Source organism: Myxocyprinus asiaticus, chromosome 20, assembly GCF_019703515.2.
Source record: "Myxocyprinus asiaticus isolate MX2 ecotype Aquarium Trade chromosome 20, UBuf_Myxa_2, whole genome shotgun sequence".
Classification (NCBI taxonomy): domain Eukaryota; kingdom Metazoa; phylum Chordata; class Actinopteri; order Cypriniformes; family Catostomidae; genus Myxocyprinus; species Myxocyprinus asiaticus.
This window is the reverse complement of record NC_059363.1, coordinates 22601003-22623862: the sequence shown is the minus strand read 5'-3', so window position 1 is coordinate 22623862 and position 22860 is coordinate 22601003.

Sequence of the window (22860 nt, the reverse complement as noted above, 5' to 3'; positions counted from 1 at the left end):
TGTGGAGGTTGTAAGCATTGTGTGCTTCTGAGGAGCCCTGCCCATCCTAATGAGCAGCATTGTTTCCCTCCTGAGGAGGCCAGTGCTATGAGGCAGCTTAGGGCCTTAGATTAGAGACTGGATTCACAGGCTGGGTCCTCATGTGAGGTGCCAAGGTATATCATCTTTCTATAAAAAAGGAATAGTTCACCCAAAAATGAAAATTCTATCATTATTTACTTACCATTATGTCACTTTAAAGCTGTATAAAGGTGAATTTGTAAAAGTTTTCACAGGGTTTATTTACAAAGAGAGAAAATACTTGCACACAATGTCTATAGAAACATTATTCCGGGATAGGGGCCAAAAAAGTGCTAAAGTGCTCAGTACAAGAATAAAGCGTTTTTGATTAACATCGTCATCGGTGTCCTATGGACATTGTGTGTGAGCTTTCTTTTTCATTGTATTCAATTTTTTAAGCCTATGCACCAAAGCAATGTGGATATATATGCTTTTCAGTGTTTGGTGCAGACTTTTCAACAAATGTTTTGCCCACAGGGTTTATTTTCCATATAATACAAGAGAATAGTGACTCCAGTGTCTAGTCTGTCAAGCTCGAAAAAAGACCATAAACCACAGGATAAGTATTCGATACGACTAATATCCTCTATTCCAAGTCTTCTGTAGCCATACAATCCTTTTGTGCTCTGAACAGAACAACTCCTTTTGTGCTATGAATAAAACAGACTTTAAGTCGTTATTCGCTCTAAACAAATCATTAATAAACTTTGTAAATCAAACATGGCAGCTACATCAATAACATTAAACCTTATTGGTCATCATGTCTTGTGACCAAATGTCACAACGTCATGTCGTAACAACCAGTGAGGTTTGATTCACAGAGTTTATTAATTATTTAATTAGAGTTTATACTGTGGTTTTATGGTTATACATTTTATAGCTCTATACTTTCACTATACTGTATATCATCAATTTTCATATTTCCATTTCTCCTATGGCATTTTAGGTAAAACAACTGAGACAAAGTTAGATGAAAAACAACTCCAATCAGTCTTCTGTGCTATGAAAGAAATCAGCACGAAAAATATCTTATATCCCATATAAGTTTTATGATATGTAGTATGTACTAGAAGGATTAATTTAATCCATTGTGAAATACGTTTTATTTCTGTTAGGTCCTGTTGTAACAATATACTGTATTTCCATTCCATTAGCATGAACTTTTCGTTATCAAGTAAATCCAAGTTACAGTTTGTATTCCTCACCCTTGTCCTCTATGTCCACTCACTCTCAATTAAGTGTATTTAGTTGCTTCACATTCGAGAGGAAAGCCTGTCTTGTTGCCAAATGAGACTGTACACGTGTCCTGTTCTCTCTCATCTCTGCAGTTAGTCATGGTTTGCTCTACAGTCTAGCACTTAAGAGATTATTAGCATGTGTAACTTCCACCGATGAGGACACCAGCAAACACGCCTGGGTACATGATGCAGCCGAGTGCCTCATGAATAAAACTGAAACAGGCAATGAGCATCCATTCACCAAAACCACAAGGTCCTATAAGGTGTCGTGGAAAGGCAACGTCTGTGCAGATTTACTCTGAGTGCATATATGCAACATAAAACTCTTGATTCTCAATAAATTCAAATAATATATATACAAGGAATGCCCGGTAAAGGTAATATAACACTTGGACTTCTTTGTGCCAAGCTCTAAAGTGCCCAACCACAATAGATAAGCAAGAGAAATCAAAGCATATAAAAGTCTGATAATTCAAGCCTTCCTAAATGTATAAAGACATGAGTTGAATTTGTGTCTGGGGGCCTCAATCAAAGCAGAGACATACCACTGAGCATTCACTTGCCTAGCTGAATTCAGGTTGTTTCAGTCCTACAGAGTGCTGTTTTAAGCAATAAGGTTGTTGTCATTGTCATACTGAGCTTCGACACACAAAGATCATCCGGTAGAGGGACAAAATCAATGATTTCCCCAATCTAAGAACTGAATGCAAGAGAGTAGAAAATGATTGCTGGCCATTTGACCCTCTCTGTGTATTAAACAAACACCAGATGGTGGACATTCAGCGAGTCCATTATCTGAGGGCCTGGTGTGTTGTTCCTGCTGCTAAGTCCCACAGAGTCCCACTCCATGCCTGCGATTGAACTGCATGCATGGCAGCAACTCTATCCTAGACCACGAATACCTGAAGCTCCATTCAAATGCATCTCCCGAAGAAACATTCCCACAGGCGGATGACAGGCTACGCTAACTCTAAATTTCCAAAAAAAAAAAAAGAAAAGATGTCTATCAGTAATAGTATCCAAAGAGAGAACCTTTGATGTGTGCTCACATGGAGCTACAAGAGATCATTCAGGTAATTCAGCCAACATATGACAGTTCCTGATAGACCTCCATCAGATCCCTGAATATATGATTTCTTAAAAACTTGTAAATAACTAAAGATGATATGCAATGTCAAAGAAAATATGTAGGGACAGGAATGGGAGAGTCTGAAGAGGCTGAGATGAATTGAAACGAAAACATGCTGGGCCACCATTGTAATGGCCCCAATGTAGATGGAATGCCCAGTGTGGAAATAAGAATGCAGGCCACAATGGTACAGCAGGGTGCTGATGTGTGTGCTGAAGCAGACGCTTGACGAGGAAGTCATAGCTGGAATCAGACCCCGGAGCTCATTCAGCAAGCACTTGTGAAAAGGGTGCAGACGAAATGGCGAGCTATGCAGTCATACGAATGACTGAGGCTCAGCTTGCTTTTGGTGTCACAAAGCTTATGCCCACAGTGGTACAAAAAAATCTTTATGTTCTCACATAATATGAATCTAGTTTATAAAATTGAATATGTATTTCTGTTGCAAAAATACAATGGTTTCTACAGTGTAATAAAAAGTAGTTTCAACTTTAAAATGTGTCTGTACAACTTGAGAGGAAAGTTGTTTAAACTGAGCACACGTATGACTTAAATTAATTTAACTTGTTTAATGAGGGCTGAAATGATTAGCCAACGTTATCGACAATGTGGACAATAAAAAAATTATAGACAAAAATTTTCATTGTTGAATAGTCACTCTAACGATGACGCGCGAGAGCAGCACTGCAGTTCACGTCTGACTGAGGAGAGGAAGAAAACACAGCTCACAGTCCAGACACACTCTAAACCTTCCAAACAGCTGAAGGTGATGTAGATCGCTAAGTATGAGGGAATTATAATGCAAAAATACAAAATAAGTAAATACAGAAGCACTCTCGTTGTGGAGCTGGAGCTGCCATTCCACTGAAGCAAAACTTGCGTGTTGAGCATCTTTAAAAGGAAACACTCTGGCGTTACATCTTTAATGCAGTTATATTTAATGCGTTATAGTCCTATTAAAGTTCAAATAATACAGAAGCAGATCATGTAAATAACTACAAACTCAGAAACTGCCATTTCTCTGTGCGATCAGCGCCTCCTCTAAGAGTTGCGCGAAGTGTCCCGATCTAAAGGGGAGAAATTGAAACTGCACCCGGCTGTTGCACACTGTCGCGGGGACGCTCGTCCCTTTAGCGCGCACACTTAATGCAGCTAGATTATAACGTGATGGCTCGTGACTTATTGAATCGTAATATATGTGTCATTGTGCATTTTCTATTGTGAAGAAAATTGGCAATGCACAGCTTTATTAATAATAGAGAGATTGTTTTTTTGTGAGTTAAAGATGGATTGAAGTAAACAAAAACGTGAGAGAGGGTAGTCATCGCCCCATTATACACTGCAACTAAAAACGTTTTTGATTTATTTTTGTTTTGGCTTGTTTTCCAATATAAATATTAAAAATCCTTTAAAACAACACACATGGTCCCTGTACTTTTCCGTCCATTCTTTTTAAACCCAAAAATGAAAAACAAAAAATGTGGTTTCTTCTTTATAGGTTTTAACACTGATGAACAGAATAAGCAGATACAAACTAATTTTCAGCTCGATTTTCATATTCTTTCATTGTTTAAAAAATAAATATACAGCTTCAATATTTGATATGCACATGTGAGCGGCACTGAAACGGCCCTTTTATCTGATTGGTGAACCCGCCCCGTCTTCTGTACTGCCTTAATCCTATCAGCCAGAATTAGAAGTGGGGATTGCTCTGCAAATTTGTCTCAATTTCTGTTAAATATTGTCCCGAAACCACCACTAACTGTAAACTATGCATGCCATATGTATTAGAATATTGCTGCTTGTTGCATCATGGTGTGGTTGCAAGGTGTTGCTTCTAATGGACGATGCGTGAGAGATCGCAAGCCATATCACTTAGCCATATGCTGACTGGGATTTGGGTTATTATATATTATTTGTAATTTTAATGACATTGTATGATTTTGTAGTACTATGTATCCATGTCCCATTGATAAATGTAATAAAAAAAAAAGAGTTCTGTTGCTTTGGATAAAAGTGAATGATAAATTAATGTTTAGGCATCATGAACATGGATTGGAATGGACATAAAATTCTAATTTTATGACAAACAGTTGACGAGTGCCAGCCCGTCTGGCACCAACAATCATCCATGCAATTATCTAATCAGCCAATCGTCTGGCAGCAGTGCATACAATCATGCAGATATGGGTCAGGAGCTTCAGTTAATGTTCACATCAACCATCAGAATGGGGGAAAAAATGTGATCTCAGTGATTTGGACTGTGGCATGATTGTAGATGCCAGATGGGCTGGTTTGAGTATTTCTGTAACTGCTGATCTCCTGGGATTTTCACATATAACAGTATCTAGAATTTACTCCGAATGGTGCCAAAAACAAAAAACATCCAGTGAGCGGCAGTTCTGTGGACGGAAACGCCTTGTTGATGAGAGAGTTCAACAGAGAATGGCCAGACTGGTTCGAACTGACAAAGTCTATGGTAACTCAGATAACCACTCTGTACAACTATTGTGAGAATAATAGCATCTCAGAGATGTATTCTGAGATGTGGGTTGGCGCTGTTTTGGCAGCACAAGGGGGACCTACAAAATATTAGTTTAATGTTGTGGTTGATCGGTGTATATTTGTCTCTTAAAGCAAGTCTAAATATCTTATATGTTGCTTCTCATGTAAATGTATCTTGTTTTAAGGATTTTTAGACAATTTTAAATGGAAAACAAGACAAAAACACTTGATAACAATAGGATTTTTTTCAGTGAATTTCTTTACTGAATTAAACTTAATGAAAAATATATGTTTCCCCTTTAATTCAGTATATGTAATTTAGAGATATTTTTAAAAGATGATTTTGTTCTCTTTATTGTTAGTAAGCACGTTTAATACAACATTTTAAGTCAGGGCACAAGCTGTTTAATCGGTTAAGAGCTAATGATTAATCGTTACAATAATCGCCGAATAGTCGAATAATCGTTCTAATAATCGTTAGATTAATCGAATATCAAAATAATAGTTAGTTGCAGCCCTATTAATAAGCATAGTCCATTTTTAATTAAACTTGATTTTCTTTGTTCAATCAACTTGATCTTAATCTAGTTCAAACTGAATACCAGGGTCAAAAATTAAGGGGGTATGGGGCAAAAATGCCACCGAAATTCAAAACAGGCAAAAATCCCCCTGTATGGAATTCTTTTGTTTTTTATTCGTAACATCTGATATAAATCTTAATATTCTATTCTAGTCCTAGTTATACATTATCACATTAAAAATGAGTTGAATTTGTATTTAAGGGTAAGAGGTAATAAATTCTCAATCTTGATAAATTAAAGTGAAGTAATTGACATAAACGGATGAGACACATTTATATTTTATATGGTTTGAAAAAAATTGCCCTCATAAAGGTAGATTGCCCCTGACAAAATCATATCAAGGTGGCAAATTTAGCAGATTACTGGGAAAGTTAATTTCTGACACTGCTGAATACTGAAGTTTTAATTTTATCATTAATTATTCTCAATAAATATCATAGCTGTAGTCTGGCTCACCCAGTCCAAATGAAATAAGCTGCAGCCTATGAATAAATAGCCTGTGATTTAAAGAGGCCATCATTTGTTGCCTCTGTCATAAACAGACTAACGATTATCAAACAAACATGCATGGGCCTCAACACTATACAAAAAGCAGAAGAATGACAGCTATAAACAAACACATTCAACATAGTCTCTTGACAACTCCTAATACTTTGTATTAGATGGCAATATCATAAGATATTTTATTACGGTACCTGGCTCTTAGGAACAGGTACGACTTTTAGACCAAACTAATCGACAGACAGGATTTCAAATCGATATGATACAGGCATCAAATGTTATCAATGCTTCTTTCTAACACTTTAAGATAGGAAACGTCAGTGAACAAATTCTGTTACTCATTCCATTTATACAATACAAATGTTTGATGTCTGTCAATAACCTTGAATATGCTTCCCTCAACTCATTCCAAACCCTGATGTTTTCTTTCTTCCGTGGTACACAAAAGTTATTTTCCTATTAAAATCATGGCTAGGTTTAGGGTTTAGGTCAGGGGTTAGACTTTGGTTATGGTAAGGTTAATGTTTGGCTTAGGGGTTAAACTTAGGAAAAATCATCTTTAAATCATTCGTTGGTTCATTTATTTTTCTCTACGAGAGTAAAAATTCATTTTTGGTTTAGAACATCATTAAGTTCAAAGATTAGCTCTGAATAATCACTACATGATTAATAACTGAAAGAGACAACAAATATAACAATAACATAAAAACAGTAAATGGTAAATGGTAAAACAAAAAAGACAGTAATTTTCCAAATGTATTCATGCTGCATTGCATGCTAGAAATCAAATTACGTGAGCATGTGAGTAGTTCTACATTTATGCATTTGGCAGACGCTTTACATTTATGCAGTTCTCTTGATTTATAGTTTTGATTTCAGCTGAATCGTTTGATAACTTATCACAAGTTTAGCCAACAAAAAATTAGATAAGTGAGTTATCTCAATAAGTTTAATACTGGGCAGTTCTTCTAATGCTATAGTTATGGTAACAAAAAGGCAAAATAATTTTTTTACAGTGTTATAATGAAAATTATTAGAGAAAACAGATGCAATTAACTTTGAAGTTGTTGGTAATACTTACTGATGATCTTCTTGTAACCCACAATGCTAATTGGTTGGTTCTCCTCATTTATGTGTTCTAAGTTTTTTTAGTGGACGTGAAAAAAAAAAGACCATATGTCATGGAAATACTGCAGGTAAAAAGTGAAAATCAACTCAACTCATATTATAAGAGCATGTTGCAGTTATAATCTTGAGAGATTCTGACTAAAATGATAACACACTCTGGCCTTTTAGCTCTTTATGTCAGAATATAAGAGAATATAACATTATCTACTGCTCATTAATTTAGATCGTTCCACAGTTTCATTACAGGGATAGTTCCCCAAAATTAAAAATTTGGTCATCATTTACTCACAATCATGTTGTTCCAAACCCATATGACTTTCTTTCTTTCTTGCATGGAACACAAAAGGTGATGCTAAACAGAATGACCGCCTCAGTTAACATTCACTTCCATTTTAAGGAAAAAAGATGCAATGAAAGTGAATGGTGACTGAGGCTAACATTCTACCAGACATCATCTTTTGTGTTCCACGGAGGAGAAAAAGTCATTTGGTTGTGGAATAACATGAGGGTTAGCAAATCATGACAGAATTTTAAATTTTGGGAGACCTATGCCTTTAAAGTGTTTCAGGGAGGATTCATAACTGAGGCATACAGGATCACACTCATAGACTGATTTAGAGGTTGTTTAGCATCAAGTTGATCAGCTAAACTCAGGTTGGCTGGCCAAAATGTCTGACATACAGTAAAAGTCATAAAATTCTGTTCCCTCGCCATCATGCTGAGCAATAACAAGTATAACTAGTCAAAGCCTGGAAAACATTTCATTTGTCATTAGAAGTTCTTCCCTTTCTAGTAACTGTGCACTGACCTCTCCAGGTGGCTTTGGGTGTTTGTTGCAGTTTGATTATAATGCAGGAACGCTGGACATTTGAAATGGCATAGCAGTAATTACAGCAATCTAATTACACAGTGGCTGGTGCCTGCCTTCAAGAGGTTAGCGCAGAGTCCACTGACACGTCAACTGTTTGCAATTGCAGCTAGAACCAAAGCTACTTTTGAAATTTACTTAACTCCAGTGTTTGAAGGGGAATACAATTATTGTATAATTTTATAAGTTTCTGACAACTGTGTAGACCATATTTATTCCTAAAATTTCATATATGATGGAATTCTTTTTTGTCATTATGCAGAATGCAGCTATAGCTTTAGCAGCAAATTGTATGTGCCATTTGTGAGAAGCTATCTGATAATCTGTTTAACCAAAAATACAATAAGTTATTTTTGACAGGTTTTTACTGTAAAATTTCAAGTCTTGGAGAAAACAAGCCTCGACAAGTCTACACAAATGTAACAATAAGTAGCAAATCTAACACTTATTTGTCTCGCATAGGCTGTCGGTTTTGGAGAATTATGCCTGTATTTTTAACACGCCATGGTTTCATTACTAAGCTCATTTGAACAGTACAACTGCTTACTATGTTTAAGGGAGTGCACACAATATATCATTTAATTATGTGTTTAAAAAGCTGTCACTGCGGCCTCATTATGTTCTTATCAAAATAAAACGAAATGACATATGGATTTTGAACACAACTACAAATATATATATATATATATATATATATATTAAAACTTTATAAGTATTATCTATCATTCGGATGAAGAAACTTATCTCGACAATTAGACAAACATTTACAGTGTCTGAACACGAGGGGGGAGAAAATCCTCCACATGTCTCTCAGGTTTCTTCGTTTGGGGTTTGTCCATCAACAGTGGCCAATTAGACGGAGCCTGTCCAGTCTCTATTAAAACAGAAAGTGTTTACATCAGTTTGGCCAGTGTTTACACTTGAAGATGCTGAGAACCAAACATAACAGAAACATAGATACCCTTCTATTATGTCCACAAGGCAAGAGCGAGTCTGTCCAAAACATAAAGGCTGTGAAGTACCACACAGAGCATTCTGGAATTTTTTGTGTTGAGAAGCTAACAGAATATTAGCTTAATTAGGTTGGGAATTTCACCTTTATTTTTTTTATTTTTATTTTTTAGAACTTATAGCTTTTTGAGTCATTTCAGAGCACACTACAAGGCCCTATTCTTAGTTTGTTGAAAAAATAAGCTCATTCTTGAAATGTACAAAATTTCTCTGTTGGCATCTACCACAGCGAACACTTTTTTGCGCCATTTAAATGAAGAAAACCAGCACCTGTGGGATGTACATTTTTCTATTAATTACACATAACATTAGAACACACTGACATTACTGAGGTCTCCAAGCTTGGTGGGTGGCCAATATGAGAAATCATGGTCCTAAACTTCTCTGGTTCTGGTTTCCTTCTAGGTAGTCATGTGCATATATAATTGAGACCATTGAAGTACATAGCAGGTCCATCTGCTTGGCAGAGAAGTGAATACTAAACCATCTGGGCCTCTACATGCGCCAGAAAAGGGATATGGTTAGGTATTGTCTGAGATAGAGCACCTCGGGGGGTACGTTATTCCACAAGGAACACACACACAAGCACACGCACACATTCACAAAGATCCATACCACTCCATTCCTTAAAGATAGTACTACTAACATGCGGGCAGCAAAATCTGCTGTTGTAGAACTCCAGATGGAGTGCAATACTTCAGTCCCATCCCAATAATAAAGTCCCATCACCTTAAGTGATTAGTAAACTCTGATATGAAAGCAAATGATCATCAGTATCCCACAGTAGTACACACATCCATCGCATAGTGTAGCGCTTGCTCTCAGCCCTTACACTAACAGAATCAACCGTGAATACATAAACGATAACAGACATTCTGTCCCTGCCATCAGTTGGTAAAACGAAGTGCCATGTTGAATCCTTTCAGCTTGTAAGTCGCCCACCAGACGATCTCTAGGGAGGCACACATGCTCATGTTAAGGGCTTCAGTTGTGGTCAACACAGCAGCGACTATTTTAACAAACACTTTAGAGTTTTATTTTCTTAAGGATACGTGAGCCTGTGAGAAAGTGTAAGTTTTGACAAGGTAAGTGTAAGGCTGCAGCTCAGAAGGGGACACTCATTGAGGTTTGTTTATCCACAAGATTATCTGCATTAAGCATCACTCTTTTGGGTTACCCATGGTCTGTTTGGAAACGGATAGTTTTCTTAACCCCAGAGTAAATCTCTGTCCATCCAGCCAGTTCCAACTCTGAAAAACGACCATCGTTTTGACACGATGCTGAACTGCTCTCCTGTGGCCCAGTATACATCTGTAAACATTGGCTAAATGAAGCCAGTAGGGTTCTCACAATGAAACACCCCCCAAAAAGCCCTTCCATCCATTTCGGAGGGACTTCAGCTATCGAATGGATGTGCTAAAAACCCTGCTGTGTCTAGTCTTTTAGCAGCAGACCTGTCACAAAGCCTCACACCTCGTGGCCGGCTCAGCGGCCTCATCTCTGGCTCCCATCTCTGACATCTGCTCAGGGCTGGGGTTTCATTCAAGAGGGGGGCAGAGGGAGTCAATCTGGTCTTTTAAAGAGCCTCACAGTGCCCTGGGTGCTGATGGGGAGGAATGAGGAATCCGCATAATTTCTCTTGCTGGCACCACTGGTGTGCTATTCTCCATCCTTTCCCCATCAACGCCACCACAACTCGAAGCTGTCTTTCAAATCCTCCCACGGCTCCAGATTGACAAGCATCAGACAGTTCAGGTGATGAGGAGGAGAGGGTGTGAATGGAGACAGAGAGGTGCCATGTTTGAACACTTCCTAAAGAAGCATGCCCGTTACTCTGCGAAAAAGGGCCCCGTGCTTCAAGCACTTTTTTGGCAAGTCAACCACAATGACTATTTGAGGACTTGACAGATTGTGCTGATGTGTTTATTTAGTTGAGCAAATGTGGACTGGAACTGTTTTCAAGCTTTATTTATGTTGCGTATTAACTCGGTCGCCAACAGAAATTAAGTGACATCAGTCATCCACTTGACTATATAGGAAGAGCACTGAAAAAACGTATTTTGTCATCAGGTATATATCAGTATCCATATGTTTTTCCTAAGCTGATAGATAATAATAAATTAAAGGGATAGTTCACCCAAAAATGAAAATTTCTGTCATTTACTCACTCTCATATTGTTCCAAACCCATATGACTTAATTTTCTTATGTGGAACAAATAAAAAGGAGATATATTAAAGTATGTCCCGATCACATAATTTTCATTAAAATAATTTCATGTTATAATTGCCAGATTTAATTTAGGCTCTGTATACATGAGTTGATCAATGATTTTAAAGTAAATTACTTCTTAACTTTGTTTTGGTCTATTTATCATTCAAAGTTATTGTATGTCTTCAGAAGACTTAGAGTATGATGCACAAATCGTGTAATGGACTACATTTATGAAACTTTTGTGTGCTTTTTAAGATTTAAAGTGAGTCACCGCTATTGTATGGAGATCAGTGATCACTACATTCTTTAAAATATATCCTTTTGTGTTCTGCTGACAAAAGAAAGGCATATAGATTCGGAACAACATGAGGGTCAGTAAATGATGACAGAATTTTACGTTTTTAGGTGAACTTTAACTACTTCTTTACATATATATATATATATATATATATATATATATATATATATATATATATATATATATATAAATGTCCCACCCTTTCCAAGTGTGAAGGTTGAATAAAATCTTTTCTAATATTATGTTTGCTAATATCTTTTTTCAAGTCACACACACACATTTCTACAAATGTAGGTGTAACTTGTTCAAACATGTTCACAGAAAATGTATATGTTTGACTTACTGTGTAATAGCAATGACGTGCGATTTTAAGGCATTCCTCATTAAACATTTGAATGTATTTTTTTTTTTTTTTATTATTAAACAGCTACAGTCTCAGGCTTTTCTACAGTGTCACGGTGAGTGGAGAATCACAGACACAGAGCTGGTGATTGTTTCTCCCTGTAATTCCAGTCTCTGTAACTACTTTAGCAGCTGAACACAAGTGGCATTCTTCTCCTAGATAAAAATCACCTCAGCGCATTTGTAGGACATGTGCACTTACAGCTCGTAAAGATTAAGCCTTGAAGCATGACTTTAAAAAGGTGGCGGCTATTATCACCCTGTGTATCCGACTGGGAAAGAGATGAGCTGCAAATTAATATTGTCCAGGAGATCTTAACATGAATGAAAGTGTGTTTGTAATCTAAGTGCATGTGTATTCATTCGTTAGACTAACAGTGTAGGTTAGGCAATACTGCAGCCTGCCCAGAGCAGGTTTGATTGGGCAAGCTGTGATTTAGAGCAAGGTCCAGAGCTAAAGCATGGAGGGTTGGGGGTACATGCAAAAGTATGAAGAGCCCATGTAAAAAGAAAAAAATCCATTAAAGCTGTTTAATAGCCTGATTATTTTCTCGATTCAATTGTTTAAGTAATAATTGAGCAAGAGCTGATAACCACATCCATTTTTGTCCTGGTTTTACTGGTTAGAACAAAAGGGCATATTGAATTAAGGCATGAATTCACACAGATTAGTTGAGAGAATATGGCAGTGGGTAATTATTAGGACCTTCTATTACAGTTCTAAAATATGAGATTGAATAAATGGTTATTATGCAATCAATTTTCGATTGATTGGAGGTTATTAGAAAACATGGAGCTTCAACAAAGGGCTGTTATATTATTTTTTATTTTTTGTCAGTCATTGGACTGATCATGCTGGGATTTCCAATTGAACTGCCAATTCAGCTAGACTGGTACCACCAGCTTTACCACTCTGGAAGCAGCATGTCGTTCACGTAATCAAAATATACATTAATTGCTATGTGATTTTGCTAAAATGTGATTGATATTCCTCCTCAAAAAAAAACAAATAAACCAAAAAAAAAAAAAAATTAAAAAAAAATAAAAAATAAAAAAAAAACAGCATTGAATGATTGGTGCTAGCATAATAAATTCCTGGTGGTCACAAGATTTATACACTCACAACAGGAACCCATGTTTCAACTGTGGTGACATTGTTGCTTTTAAATACAAATACTATATAACTGTGTGCCCATCACTGTATAGCTATCAAATACATAACTACACCTAAAAATAATTTAAATTAAAGTAATAATTGAGAAAAAGAGCAAAATGAAGAAGTAAAAATGTACATGAAACGTGAAGTGAATTTAATGTTCCATGTATCCACAAATCTTCAGAGCAGCAGCAGATTTTGGAAATAAATATTTTAATTTAATTTTTTATTTTTGGGAACAAAAGTACAAAACAGTGCACTTTAATCTTGATTCTGAAAGACCATGAGGCTCTTTCAAAGTAATTTATTCAAATTCAAAACATAACTTCATCCAGATCTTATAGCTTAATAATATCTTAAGATAATAATTTTTTTTTTCTGTATATAAGATTTTTCAATTAAGATTGTAAAGTCTTTGCTATGCCAGCAGTATTTTAATGTGTGTTATATAAAACAATCTTTTTAATAAGGCAATTTTACATCAGTAGCTCTGTCTTATTCTATATTGCAAAATATTTTCATTTTTATTGGCTGATAACATCACAATTTTTGCCAAAAAGCTTTTGTTTTGAATTAAGAAATTCTCACAGTCACAGCAACAGCACTGCATTGAGACACTGAATGCTCCTCAGATTGTGTCCAAACTCGTGTTAGATCTCAGAACACAGAGCTGATTATAAACAAAGCCTAGCAGCATGTGTGATGGCAGAAGTATTGCAACTGAGAATTTTTGGCTTTGGTCTCCAGTTTTGTCAAGTACATTTTTTAAATAGTTTACGGAGACAGTTGGAAATGTTATCTATTTATGAATGTAAAAAACTAATACTTTGTTTATCATTGAGTTGTTAAATGCTATTATCCACATTTAATTCTTGATGCTTTCCTCTGAAAAAACAAACAAACAAAAAAAAAACCTATTTTTGTTTTTATTTTATTTTTTCCATATTAGCAGTTTTGTATTTCATCCTGCAACACCATCAACTGTTAAGGTGTGAGACAAATAACAATACCACCCTCTGGACTGTGATTTTTGAAGACAGAGGCAATATAATGAATCACTTCCCGTTAGCAAGGTTTCACACACATCAAGATTATTATAAAGGCTCACAGTTTTTCAATGAAAAAGAGAATGATTTATTTGCTCCAAATATCTATATGCTAATGTAGATCTGTATACACATATATATATACACTGGTGGCCAAAAGTTTGGAAAAATGTACAGATTTTGCTGTTTCGGAAGGAAATTGGTACTTTAATTCATGAAAATGGCATTCAACTGATCTGGAATTATAGTCAGGACATTACTGATGTAAAAAAACAGCACCATCACTATTTGAAAAAAGTCATTTTTGATCAAATCTAGACAGGCCCCATTTCCAGCAGCCATCACTCCAACACCTTATCCTTGAGAAATCATGCTAAATTGCTAATTTGATACTAGAAAATCACTTGCCATTATATCAAACACAGCTGAAAGCTATTTGGTTCGTTAAATGAAGCGTAACATTGTCTTTGTGTTTGTTTTTAAGTTGCCACAGTATGAAATAGAGGAGGAGGCCTGAAATGAAATCCTAAAAGTCTTAAATTCTGTTTTGATGAAGAAAAAAACTCAGATACATCTTGGATGGCCTGAGGGTGAGTAAATTATCAGCAAATTTTCATTTTTGGGTGAACTATTCCTTTAAGGTCAATATTAGGTCAAAAATGGCAAAAAAGAAACAGCTTTCTCTAGAAACTCGTCAGTCAATCATTGTTTTGAGGAATGAAGGCTATACAATGCTTGAAATTGCCAAAAAACTGAAGATTTCATACAAAGGTGTACACTACAGTCTTCAAAGACAAAAGACAAGGACAACAGGACAACTGGCTCTAATAGATAGAGATGTGGAAGGCCCAGATACAACTAAACAAGAGTATAAGTACATCATAGTCTCTAGTTTGAGAAATAGATGCCTCACATGTCCTCAGCTGACAGCTTCATTGAATTCTACCCACTCAACACCAGTTTCATGTACAACAGTAAAGAGAAGACTCAGGGGTGCAGGCCTTATGGGAAGAATTACAAAGAAAAAGCCACTTTTGAAACAGAAAAACAAAAAGAAGGTTAGAGTGGGCAAAGAAACACAGACATTGGACAACAGATAACTGGAAAAAAGTGTTATGGATTTTAACCCCATTGAGCTTTTGTGGGATCAGCTAGACTGTAAGGTGCGTGAGAAGTGCCCGACAAGACAGCCACATCTATGGCGAGTGCTACAGGAAGTGTGTGGTGAAATGTCACCTGAGTATCTGGAGAAACTGACAGCTAGAATGCCAAGGATCTGCAAAGCTGTCATTGCTGCACATGGAGGATTTTTTTTTATGAGAAATCTTTGAATTAGTTTAAGAAGTTCTGAACATTTTTTATTTTTTTTTTATTTTAATAGCAATTTTTCATGGTATTAATGTCCTGACTATACATTGATCAGTTGAATGCCACTTTGGTGAATAAAAGTACCAATTTCTTTCCATAAGAGCAAAATCTGTACATTATTCCAAACTTTTGGCCACCAGTATGTGTGTGTGTGTGTGTGTGTGTGTGTGTGTATGTATAATAAATATATATATATATATAATGTGGTGGTTAACACACCTTTCCATATTTAGACAGGATTTTTAAGGGTATGTCCAATTATAGATGCCAAATAGCATGATTTACATATTTAGCCCTTGTCACATTAGGGGCAGATACTATACATGTGTTGCCTGGTGTTGGTTGACTGAGTGGGCTATGGAACCATTGCCCTCTAGAGGCCAATTGCCACCTAATATCCCAGTCTCATTGATCATACGCCCACACCTGTTTCACAAGGTCCCAGCTTGTGTGTCCAAAATAAAAATATATTGTTTCAGTTTTCCAGATCAGTGATCGTGGTAATGAACATTTTTTTATTTTATAGTGCCAAAAAGTTATGGGCTGATCTATCAAAAGTGAATGTAATGTTAAACAGCACTAACTTGCTATAATGCAGTTGAAGGCTTTATGAACGCTTTAGGGACACAGAGTGCCAGTAGATTAAAATATTATAGCCAAGATTAGTGTTATGTGTACACTAATCATTTTTCCTTTAAGAACACTTTGTCGAAACGGTTCTTTATCAGAATTACATTTGTGTATACTCGCATTTCCATGATATTTATAATTCAATAAATGTGTTTGCTGGAATTTCTTTTCTGTTAGTTCTATCAAATCACAAATAAAAGGTTATGATTTGTGCCATGACATATAATTTGTACCTGCCTCGTAGATAATAGATAATAGGCAGCAGGACAGGAAGGGGACGAACAAAATGGGGTCTGTGTTTAATTAACTGTGTCTCCATCCTTTGCCATTGGCCAACGAGAATTTGCCTTGTTTTATAAAGAGAGATTCTGTTTTTCTAATTCTTCTCCTTTGTTTCTTAGACAGGGAACGGATCTGGCTCTTTGGGACATTAAATAGAGAGCTAATTCAAGTGGAGGGGCTCTTTCTCTGGTGCTCTGCTCACATAGCTGGGCTGGGCTCATTGGGCCCTTTTGTGTGCTGCCCCTCACCGCATGTGTCCTCGCTCTCCCGGCTGGTCAGATTTTTTGTCTCTGCTGGATAATCAGCTTGGAACATTCGAGTCAGATGTGGTGGGAACTGGGCCTGTTGAGGCTCCTCTCTGAAGGTGTTTGTTGTTAAATAGAACAATTCGTCTGTCTCTTTAGAAAGCCTGACAAAAGCAAATACTCCCTGCTGAAAATTTTCTTAGCCCGTCACACAAAGGCTCAAGTTTGTTTAAGAAATTGCTGCTAAAGAAAGCATCAACCCATTAAGGTAATTATATGGAACCTGTGTCCTATAAAGGCTTAATTGATGTTAATGTTTGTCTAATTGGGGATTCAGGGAGAGCAAAGGACTAAAGGTCTTCATAGCACTTTCAGTCGAGCCTCTGAAAAGGGTCCTTCTGGTTTTCACACTTCCCACAATGGCTGCCCGTCTTTCTCACATTACTGCCTGTTTTCAGCTTCTTCCAGCATTCTGCAGCACTACTTAGAGCACAAAATAAGGGTGAAGAGCCATTGTCTGGTGCAAGCACTTCTCAAAGAGTGTTCCTGACAGGGATTGTTAGAGGACTCATGTTGAAGACAAGGGGGTGTGAGGGTGAAAGCCACTGTCATGCACTCTTGTCATGTCTCCGGTGTGCGGCAATGGGGCTCCTAATTGCTGCATCTGTTTTTTCATAGCGCTTATTCATTTAAACAAATACTTCAGTCGGCACCTCCTGTTCCTTCACCGAGCCTGAGTTATCAATTGTGAGCCTTAATGCATTTGCATGTGTTTGTGTGTGCAATCGAGGGGAAGTATTTGTTTAAATAGTACATTTTTCCTTGTACATCTTCTAATACCGGACTCAGTCGCAGGCTCCCACACAATCTCCCATAACACAGTTTCATCATCTTGAAGACACCCACAGTCGCATCATTTTACTTTTGGGGAGACTTCATCGTCAGATTTGAAAACAATGCAGGGCCTCCATGTGATTGCACAGACAGGACTAACGATGGCTGAACACAAATACAGTGTTTGCCTGTCTTTTTAATACTTAACTGATCTGTCTTTAAAACACTCACAAGGCTCTATTTGAAACTCTTTGGCGATTTCAAATATTTCTCTTCGCTCTGATTGCCAAAGTCGGAGTTAACAATCAATGCCATTTCCACACATAAGTTAAAATAGGAGCAGTCGTGAATGACAAACTGATTGCAGCGCTGTCGGCCTCCTGCATTGGCTTTCTGCAGATGGGGAGTGAGCGGGATGGAGGGGAAGCGGCAAAGGCACTTAATTTAACTTGCACCAAGCTGATTGGAGTGAAGGCAATTCAAATCCTGAGTGTAGTTCCCCTTGCAGTGCCTTTCCCCCAATCTCAGCCCGTTTCCGCAGGCCTCCTGTCAGTCAAAAAACACACAAGGCGACCTTGACAGATCTCTCGACGGTGCCCTCCATCTCCACACAAAAGGACAGTGAAAAACATGGCCTCCTCAGCAATACAGTGTATTAAGTCTATAGGAAGTCAGCGCAATTAATGCCAAGCTCGCACGCTGTGTTGACGCCACTCGCAATATAGTAGGCTACCGGTACGCAACGAGGATAAACGGAGCTCCGAAGGAAAGTTCGAGAGGAGCATGTAGAATACCGTCAATAAAGTTTAACGGCTGCATACCACAGCCCTTTTAAATGGACACCTTTTCTGGCACTCCACATGTGTGGACAATTATCTTGTCCAAGAGCGGGAACTCGTAGGCCGTTCACACCGAACGCGTTTTTGCGTTAGAATTTTTTTTTTTTTTTTTCTCTGTCAACGCGCTGGACTAACGTTTTTATGGAGTTATCTTTGTGCCACAATTCTGCTCGCAAATAAATAAATAAATAAATAAAATAAAAAAAGGGCTTCTGTGTGCGCAAGAAGATATTTTGAGCACGCAAAATGGTATTTTGCACGCAGAGTAGGTAGGAGGAGAAAGCAAAATGTAAGAATTCTGAGCAAATTCACATTCAAATAAACTTTATTCAAGCGCAAAATTGATTTTCGTTTGCTCAGAATGAATTTATCTTTGCAAGAAGATACATTGCTTTACAAAACTGAGTTCAAGCGCGTGCAAAATATTTTTTTGTGCATTCAAAATATAATTATGCGCGTGCAGAATTGTGGCACATATATAACTCCATAGTTTTCGACCGTTGCGATGGCCTCGCTGTTATTAGCATCTGGCGCAGGAGGAGCGTCACGTTTTTAAGACAGCGTGGCAAATTAAAATGAGTTTTTAAAAACAGATAACTTGCTGTTTGTTGCGCTGCGTCTGGCTGTTTTTTAGCGTTCGATCTGAACGGCCTATTAGTCCCATATGGACTTTATTGAATATCGCCATATTTAATTTTTGACCAGAATGAAAACGTGACTGAGGGTTAGATTTAAAGTTGATGTACAGTTGTATTCTTGTTTTAATTGTTTTTAATCGTTCTGCTGACAAAACATTTGAAAACATTGAAAAAACATATTCCAGGAGACAGAAACTCGATACCTTTATACAGCTACAGAAGCTACTTAGTTTGTACATGTCATTTAAGAGACTTTTCATTGAAAAAAAAAATAAAATAATGATGTGTTAGATTTATTAAAATATACAGTATATGTAGAATTTTTGCATTAGGCTTCTTATGTAAATTCAATTAATGGTCATTTTACGTCATTACATTCAACTTTTGTTATATAGGCCTATAGCCTACACAAATGTATCAGTTCGTTCAACTTTATTTACTTAAAGTATATCACAAATAAGATTCATATTATTATATCATAATACTCAAATTTGCATTTATATATATTTTTTTACTTCAATTAGCTCATAAGAAAATAATGACTGAAGTCTTCAGCTGCACATTCACATGCGCATGAAAAAAATTATATGGATTGAACAGAATCCAATTTCACCAAAGGGAACACCATAATGGTGACTTTAAATAAAACTAATTACAGTAATAATAAGTTCCCCCAGTAAGTTCCTTTTGACCAAAGAGATATGCTTAAATTATTTAAGCGCAAGGGCTTCTGGGTATTCCCCACAACCTCAGTTCTGTGCTTGATTGAGTTAGTAGTACTTAAAATCTTAATTTTATGGATTTTTTAGCCAAAGAACTTCAAGGAACACACAATTAATCATTTACGTATCACTCTAAGTTCACCTTATAACTGATATTTTGTGCTGTACACATTGTAATGCACATAAAGTAAAGCTGCAAATGTTATAAAAATGTTAGTTTCTGAGTAGAAGTGATTTATTTTTATACATCATGGTTATTGAGCGAACAAATAATTTTTTCCAGCGTATCTCTCGCAGCCTCACTTTCATTCCTGTCAAAAATTAAATAAGGCACTCTGAATAAGGTGTTTGGGAGGCTAGTTAAACCCAATTGCCACTGACAATTATTCGCGCATATGAACTCCTCGGCTGCCCATAAATAGGCCTACATTACAATGTGGAAATGGACATATGTAAAATGACCTTAACAATTAAAATCCAGACAGACATTAAAAGTATTCGTCTTAAATACATGTCTCTATCAAAATGCTACACTGTCCGGGAGTAACTTAATCACAGTATTTTGTTGAGACAATTATCTAAAAACCTTGTCGACAAAGTGTCACATTACTCATCAAAGTACTTTATGGGTGAATAATGACCACAGGTTGCGACCTCTAACCCCACTAGACGACCTCTAGAGATATACGCGAGTCAATTTCACAAAGCTTTGCTGCTACGCTGCTCCCAAGCCCTGCTGCTTTGGAACAGAAATTTGACTCCACAGCCATAATCACTTTAGTACTGTTTTTGCTCTTGGTAAGTGGACAAAATATTTGGATGATCTTAAGCAAGCACAATAATTGAATATGTGATTTGGTGGTAGCAGGTGTTTGGAATCTTGAGCTTGTCCTTACATAATGAAGCATTCTGTAAACAAAAGCAAGTTGTTATGTTGCTTCAGCATGCTGGGGATATACTCAAATGAAACAACTAATTTTCTTGATAGCATACTGTAATCATGCTGTTCCTCTACCACGCACTGTGCCGAGTAGTGTGATGCCTATTAATTCATTCTTCCTCTCTCCAGTGGGAGAGAGAGAGCCCTCCCCTCCTCTGGTAAACTGCTATTATTCATTACACCTCTATAAGTACAAATAATCGCTGGGGTTGGACAGAGAGAAATAATTGTTATTTGCTTTGATATGGTTGAAGTGTGGCTCACACAACTTAAATGGCTTGAACATGCCTGTTTTAACATGCACTCATTCGTTTGTCTCACTGAAGGGGGACGGAGGCTTTGAAATCACCATTTGAGCAGGTAGGCAACACCTTGATTGAGCAGTGACAAATCATATGCAAAAGCAAGTTTTCCAAAGCCACCCACTACAACCCACCTACCAATCAGAAGAAATTTGTCTGACAATCACTGTAAATAAGTTCATCTGTCTCTTTAGAAAGCCTGAAAAAAGCAAATAGTTCCTGCTAAAAATGTTCTCAGCCCGTCACACAAAGGCTCAAGTTTATTTAAGAAATTGCTGCTAAAGAACAATCATCAAATGTGACATTTTCCAGTTTGCAAGTGTTACCAGCTGAAAGATGCAAAGAAATAGCCTAACCCCAAGAATTAATTACTGACTTGTCAGAACAAGGACCTGCACTATTACTAAGCTATCGACCTTGGAGTTGCCAAGCTACCTATTTCACCTGCGTCAACACGAGTAAAAAATAAATGTTGCGGATGTGAAACGACAGTCTACATTCTAGTGGTGACTGCGTTGTATATACTGTATGTTACATTCTTTCTCATCTGTCTGTATCTTTCCAAGGTCCACCACGGGGAGGGACTTTACGAATGAATAAACATAGCCTATTTGTGCGTGAGTTGGAAGTGAGTGACTGGAATGCAAGAGTCACATTCAGGAGGAAAATGGTTGCAGTCTTAAGACCTAAGAATATAGGCTACAGATAACTCATAAGCTATGTATTGGCAATCAAATTGGTAGTTTAGAAACAAGAGAAATCTGAGTCTAAGCATCTTGACTTGACTGTGTGAATGCATGCAAGCTTGAGTGAATGTGTAAGTGGGTGTGTGAGAGTAGGTGAATATGGTCTACGACAAAAAAAGTTAAGAACTGCAGAGAAAAGATCCCACTGATAATGGAGGAGAGTAATGAGTGCAGTAAAAAATGAAAGCAAACACATTAACTGAGAAGCCAACAATTTAAATGAAATCATCCCACACAATATAAAGTAAATGGGCAGTAATTATTTCCAATACAGAATTGCTGTAGAACAGTGTTTGTTTATTTCGCTTTCACCTTTGCTTTAGAGCGAGGGTAGTTTGCTTGGATGTTTGCTTGGGTTTGAAATATGTGGTTTCCTCTTTGTAGTCATTCAGTCTCATCATCCTTCTTGCTCACATGTGTCATGGAACAGGGACAAAGACCACGGGTCAGATCCCTGTTGCTCTTTGCTTGTTTGGGAGGGGCATCAATTGGTGGTCACTTGCTACTGACCTCTTGGTCCTGCACTTGTGGAGAATCCCCTCTGTGAGCTAAGAAAACGGAACAAGAGTCAGGTTAGAGGTCAAGGGGTCGTGAAGAAGTTTTTTTTTTTTTTTTTTCAAAACGGCAACGGCTAAGCACTTATCACTCTCATCTGATTTGACAGCCATCTGTCAGTCAAGGAATTAAGATACTTGTTTTGCCTGGATACATGTTTATCGCTGCCAACGTGATGCTATTTTAAAGAATTATCACTTGGCACTCTGTATTACTTTGTAAATGGATGGATAGGGAAAAAACAGCTTGTCTTACTCTTCACTGCAATTTATCAGCATATTAAGGATTTCAGAAAGGAATTTATGATACTGAAATATGGCAATATAGAAGACAGAAGTACATAGGCTAAGGTATGGAAAGACACATTTTTGAAGTTAAAGTTTAAGCAAGTACTTTTTTGTTTCCTTTGAAATGATTAATACAGTACATTTCAGGGTCAGCATCATTTTATACCTGCTTAATAACTCTACAACATTAAGTTGTCTTGTTATTTATAAGCGTAAGAAACCATGAAATTCACGTAATGTAAGCAGTTGGCTCATTCACATCAATAGACCACTCTGTGGTGGACAGGTCTCCTGAGACCTCTAGACCCTGAGAAGTGAGTGTTTAACAGTAGCATG